The 6,740-nt window shown below is 44.9% G+C and overlaps 1 pseudogene; it reads left to right on the top strand.

Moving 5' to 3' along the window:
• Positions 1-4,844: 4,844 nt before the first annotated feature.
• Positions 4,845-5,491, top strand: LOC121441351 (annotated as a pseudogene).
• Positions 5,492-6,740: the final 1,249 nt, after the last annotated feature.

Consider the following 6,740-nt stretch of genomic DNA (forward strand, 5'->3'; position numbering starts at 1 on the left):
GGTGTGCCCATGCCTCTTCTTGGGAAGGGGCCTGTCTCCTGTCCTTTTTCTCATTTTTTGAAACTTCCTTGTATTTGGCCTTTCTTTCCCTGTGGCTACCAGCAATATTCTGGCAAGACCCTTAGTCTATTTTTCTTCAGGAGTTTATCTATTGTTAGGAACTTTTTCTTCTATTGTTCCAAGCTCAGCCAATTGCTTCCCTGCAAATCCATCCAGTTGCTGTAATTTCCATTGGATATCCAGTACTGCCTGGGTCACAAAAGCCATATTGACAGCAGACTGATCTTCTCTTGCTTCTGGGTCAAAAGGAGTGAAGGTTCTGTAAGTCTCCATCAGCCACTCCAGGAAAGCTTCCAGAGTCTCATCCTACCTTGGATAAATTTGGGGATCTTCTTGCAGTCTCACAGAGATCCCCCCATTAGAATCTGCCAGTAGACTTTCAGCCTCTTCTTACCTGCATGATCACTGTGATCCCATTCAGGGCAGGTTAAGGGAAATACCTCATCGATATCGGACTGAATAGCCGTAGGCTGGCCAGTCTGTCCTGGAACAAACTTCTGGGCAGCAGCTAGAATCCATACACGCTTCTCAGTTGTGAACAGTGTAATACCCAACATCCATCTTTGGAAGCCCCCTCCTCCTGGGAGTTGCCTTGGTCCAGACTCCACCTCCAGGAAAGCCTGCCAAAGGCTGACTCCTTCCCAGGGAGGGTCAGGATCACTCCCACAGGCTATTTAGGCTGCTACCCAGAGAAGGAACATGTGGTTTTAGCTTTTGCATGTATCCCCATTCTGTCTCTTCCTTCTTCTAGCCACGCTCTCCTAGCCACCTGGGAGCACTGCATTTATTAAACGTGGGCATCTTTGATTTGGTCTAATCTGGTCTGATTGAAATCATGTTTATCGGTGTAGAGTCTCCTCTTGAGATTATTGTAACTAACAGTACCTGCAAGAGCTGCTGACCATCATCCTAAGTGGGCTCATGAGTGTTCATTACAGTATCTAATAAGTCTAGCAGGACAGAGGGTTTCTCTGAAAACTTGTAGTTTTACATTTTCCAGTTATAAATGTCACTAGTGGCAAAAAGGATATGTGTCATATATTACCCGCCATCCAGTTTGGGGAGAGGTTGCCTTTAGGGGTAGGGCAACTATCGTGGAATCTGCCTGTGCTACCTGTGCTACATATGTTTTAGTCCAGGATCAGGTGTGAGGTGGACTTTCCATGCCTCCTTCCCCTTCTCCGGGGCTAGGTTTACCTGTAGCGATCTGGCAGCGGGGGGCTTGTGTGGAGACTGACGCAGGAACATTAAGGAGATGGGTAAAGCTCCTCCTCTGGCACAGAATAGGGCTAGGACCTCTGGTTTACAATCCTTCTTCGACTCTGCTTCTTTCACCTGCAAGACTGTTGGGGCAGGTGGCAGGAAGTGTTTCAAGCAAGAAGGGGGGCTTTCCACCAAATGTTGCCAAGTGGTGATGTAGGAGACCTGGCTAGGGCATCCAGGGTTCTTCAATACACGATATCTTTAACCTGATATATGATGGGGCCATGGAAGGTGCCCACTTCTAGCCATTCAATGTTGAAGGATGGCCATTCAATGTTGCAAAAGTTTGTTAACTTCCCTGGCCATACAAATAACCCCAGAGGGGCTGGAGAGATGGCTCAGAGGTTAAGAGCATTGCCTGCTCTTCCAAAGGTCCTGAGTTCAATTCCCAGCAACCACATGGTCTGGTGCCCTCTTCTGGACTGCAGGCATACACACAGACAGAATGTTGTATACTAAATAAATAAATAAATAACAAATAACCCCAGAGTCTCAGCTTGGTGATTGAAGTCCTTGAAATATGATCAGACTAGCTTCAGGAGGGTGGAGCTCGCTGCCTGTCCCATAATAGTATTTTTCAAGATTGCAAAACAAGACAAACAGAACACAAACACACACACACACACACACACACACACACACAAAGACAAACCCACTGGTGTTCAAAAAAGGAATTGGAAAGATGCAGATAGCAATCTGTCCCATTTTCCAGTGCTGCCAGGTGGGAGCCACTCATAGTAACTACAAGAACCAGATTAACGGTTTACCATTGGGCATTTAGAAATCCTTTACTGTTGGTAAGTCTTTGTGACAGCACAATAAGTTCTTCAGCTCCATTTTTAGTTGAAGAAACATGGACTTAGCTGGGCAGTGGTGGCATGTAGATGGAGACCACTTGTTCATTTCCCAGTCACCCAGACCCGAAATAATCACACAGAAACTATATTAATTGCAATACTGCTTGACCAATAGCTTAAGCATATTTTTCGCTAGCTCTTACATCTTAAATTAAAAAAATTCTATTATTTTATATTTTACCATGAGGCTTGTGGTTTACTGGCAAGATTCTGCCTGGCGGTTCACATCTTTGCATCTTTCTCTTCCAGCAGCTACATGGCGGCTTCCTGACTCCGCCTTCTTTCCTCCTTTATCTACTTGGAATTCCCACCTTGTTCTATTCTGCTAAGCCACTGGCCGAAACAACTTCTTTACCAACCAATGGCAATAAAACATATTCACAGCATACAGAGGGGAATCCCACATCGGTGGTGCACATCTTTAATCCTAGCATGTGGGAGGCAGAGGCAGATTAATCTCCGAGTTTGAGGCCAGTCTGGTCTACAGAGCAAGTTCCAGGACAACCAGGACTATAAAGAGAAACCAATCAACCAAAACAATCAGACGACCAAACAAAAAACAAACAACCAAAAATCAAAACATGGACTTGCTCTTTTTGCTTCATGTTTGTGGTTTAAGACATGAGCCTTCAGGTTCTTCTCTAGCTGACATGTCTGCTGATTGCTGCCTTGCTTCTCTGCCATGATGGACTCATATCCCTCTAGAACCATAAGCTGAATAAACCCTTTCTTCTGTAAAAATATAATTATGGACTTGATGGATATACTCAAACATACAGAAAGCACAGAAAAGGGGTGTCAGGAGCCATTTCATGCTTCTCCTTTCTCACATCTCACAGGGCCTTGAAGTAAATATCTTGAGACAGAAAACTTTAAGTTAGCCAAAACATTACGTGCTAACCGTGGAGAGTCAAGCTTTGGAAAGCACCACAGAGTGTCTTCACTGCTTGCTGCTTATCACTAACAGCAGGTGTTCTAGCCACTGACCTTGCAACTGCCCTGCTTAGCTGCCAAACTGCCCCGCTTAGTTGCCTAGCTACCGAGCCCCTCCTTCCCTTCCCCCTTCCCCCTTCATCCTTCTCCCTTTCCTCAGTTCCCCCTGCCTGAGCTTCTCACTGAGGAGTATTTAAGACATGAAACTTGCTTCAATAAATGGATGCCTTGACAAAGAATACCGCTTGGCATCCGTTTCTCTTTCCCCTCATGTCTTTCAGATAGTGCATCTTCAAGACCCTGGAGTAACTTAGGACCTGCTGGGCGGGTCGAGAAGGGGGACATGGCTCCAAACCATTGTTATCCTGTTAACATACACACATCAGATGTGACATATTTAGCAAAGCTATAGAAGGACTATGATGTGGGAGTGTCATATATCAATCTGTTGATTTCATTGGTTAAGCAATAAAGAAACTGCTTGGCCCTGATAGGTTAAAACATAGGTGGGAGGAGTAAACAGAACAGAATGCTGGGAGGAAGAGGAAGTGAGCTCAGAGAGACGCCATTGTCCCCTCTCTCTGAGGCACATGCGATGAAGCTCCGACCCAGGATGGACGTAGGCTAGAATCTTCCCAGTAAGCGCACCTTGGTGCTGGTGCTACACATTATTAGAAATGGGCTAGTCCAGGTGCGAGAGTTAGCCGAGAAGAGGCTAGATATAATGGGCCAAGCAGTGTTTAAAAGAATACAGTGTCTGTGTAATTAGGGGCATAAGCTAGCAGGTGGCCGGGGTGCTGGGGACGCAGCCCCGCCGCTTCTATTACAACAGGCCTAATTACATATTGTCCAGTTATGTGATCTCCAAAGTGTGCATGTGGGGTGTGTGTGTGTGTGTGTGTGTGTGTGTGTAGGCCAGAGATCCATGCTTGATATTTTCCTCTTTTACTCTCCACCTTATTTTTTGAGATAAGGTGTTTTACTGAACTTGGAGCTCACAAATTTGGCTAGACTGACTGGCCAGCAAGCCCCAGGGATCCTTCTGTCTCTGCCTCCCCTGTGTCTGCAGGGATTACAGGTAAATTTAGTCATTTCTGGTATGTTATGTGGATTCTGAACTCATGTTCTCATGCAGGCATAGCAAGCTCTTTACCTACTGAGATATCTTTCCAGCGACTCCAATTTAATTACTTTAAGAATAAGCCACTAGGTGGTCTTCTGTTTTTCTGTGGTCTTTCCATTCTCTGTTCATCTCTCCATGTTTTCGGGGCGGGAGGGCATCCGGGAGTGCTGGCACCCATTAAACCTGGGCATCTTCTAATTTGGTCTGACTGGGATTATTGCATTGGCAGAGAGGGTTGTCGGCCAAGGAAAAATACTTAACAAGCTCCACCTATCTCTGCTTTCTTCCCTCTTTTTCTGAAGAGGCAAGCAGGTCTCTGTCTCTCTCTTTTCTTCCCTTTACCCTTAACTCAATAAACTCCTCACTTAAGCTCTGTCTGTAGACCGTGAGGCCTCTGGTTTTCAACCTGCCAAGGTCTCTTGCTCGCAGAATCGACTGGGCTCTCAGTGGTCGTGGTTTGAACCCACCCGTGGCTTGGTCCATCTCGCGCAGGAATCATTACATGGCTTGCCTCTACCTCCTGAGTGCAGTGATTAAAGTTGTTGTCTGGAGACATGGTCCTTACTTAGCCCTACTCTTGCCGGTCTTCCAGAAGAAAGGTAGCAGTAATGCTAACGCTGGCAAGCAAGTTGAAGCGGGATGATGGTCTCAAAGGATCCCAGACATCTGCCTCCACATCTGACTCTACTCGACGGGTCTCTATGAGAGACAAGTTGCTTGTAAAAGAGGTTACAGAACTTGAAGCTAATTTACCCTGTACATGTAAAGTACACTTTCCTGATCCAAACAAGCTTCATTGCTTTCAGCTGACTGTAAGCCCAAATGAGAGTTACACTACCAGGGTGGAACATTTCAGTTTGAAACTGAAGTTCCTGAAGCCTACAGCATGGTGCCTCCCAGGGTGAAATGCTTGACTAAAATCTGGCATCCCAATATCACAGAAACAGGGGAAATATGTCTAAGTTTACTAAGAGAACACTCAATTGATGGCACTGGCTGGGCTCCCACTAGGACATTGAAGGATGTTGTTTGGGGATTAAACTCTTTATTTACTGATCTCTTGAATTTTGATGATCCACTGAATATTGAAGCAGCAGAACATCATTTACGAGACAAGGAAGATTTCCAAGACAAAATGGATGAATACATCAAGCGCTATGCCAGATGATAAGAGGGGAGATTGCAGTGCTGAGGACTTTGTCACAGTTGTCTCTGATGTGAAACAGCTAGAGGAAGCCCTCCTCCCCATCCTCATACTCCCTGTCAGCCCCTTGGGCTTGTCCCAGTCTTGCGACCTTGTCCTGAAGAAGACCATCCTCCTGGATACACAGCACAGCAAGAAAGTGTCTGGGCTTCGAGAGCGTTGTCCGCTTCCCTTAACATGTTTCCTGACACTCTGTCTAGGCTGTGGGATTCCTCCGAAGTTGTAATGAACTCACCATTGAGGATAGCACTTGCTTCCCTTAACCCCAACAAAGTCGGTGTCCTGCACCAGTGATGTAATGACATGTTTGGTGTGACTGGCAGATTGGCAATAAGAAACCCGCTATAAACTGTGATTGGATGCACTTTCTCTTAGCTTCTTCCACGAATGTTGGCCCTGCCTAGATGTGAAGCTTCCTGGAATGCATAGTCATTCACTGTAGATCTTACTGAAAAGCATATTTTATTTAATGTAAGTATATTTTGGAACAGATTTGTAATTTGTACAATTTGATGCTTTAATTATTTTTTTCTATTCTCAAAAAAATAAAAAGAATAAGCCACTAAAACAAATAAAAATCGAGGGCTTGTGGGGATTTTAAGTCCTGAGTGAATGTGTATTACCATGATCACAGCTATGGCAGGAACCCCAATGCCTCAAATCCAAGGGAATAGCAAAGCTTTTTGCAAATCAAGCTCAGAGAAATGGCATAGCCTTTGTCTGGGTCATGTACAGATGTTATAAATGATTGACCTTTAGGGGAAATCAATGCATATAGAAACTCTCAACCACAGCTTTTCCACACAGATGACTGCAACCTAAAACTATGCCCCTACAGAGATTAGCTAATTTGCTTTCTCCTTCTTTAGCTCTGTATAGCAAACTAACCCTCTTTCTCAATAGTATATATAATAAAAGTCCTGCGCTGAGCTCTGAAAGTCTTGCAGAAGAAAGGGAGGAGGGATTGTATGAGCCAAGGGGGTTATGATAGGGGAACCCACAAGTGCAGTGACCTGAGCTCACGAGAGCTCATGGACACTAGGCTAACAGTTAGGAAGCCTGCATGGCTGACCCAGTCCTGAAGTATGATTAATAAAAACTCAGAGATAGATATTGGGGGTCAACCTGAAGAACAGAAAAGCAAAGCAGCCAGCCACTGGCTCTTACCTCTACCGCATTCTAAAAATGGTGATCCTGCCTCCAAGAAACCTTAGAATGAGACTGAGAACAGTTTTATTTTTTATTTATTTATTTATTTATTTATTTTGTGGTTTTTCGAGACAGGGTTTCTCTGTGGTTT

The sequence above is a fragment of the Microtus oregoni genome, unplaced genomic scaffold (genome assembly GCF_018167655.1).
Source record: "Microtus oregoni isolate MIOR12 unplaced genomic scaffold, Mior012 000074F_ref0000038, whole genome shotgun sequence".
NCBI classification, from domain to species: domain Eukaryota; kingdom Metazoa; phylum Chordata; class Mammalia; order Rodentia; family Cricetidae; genus Microtus; species Microtus oregoni.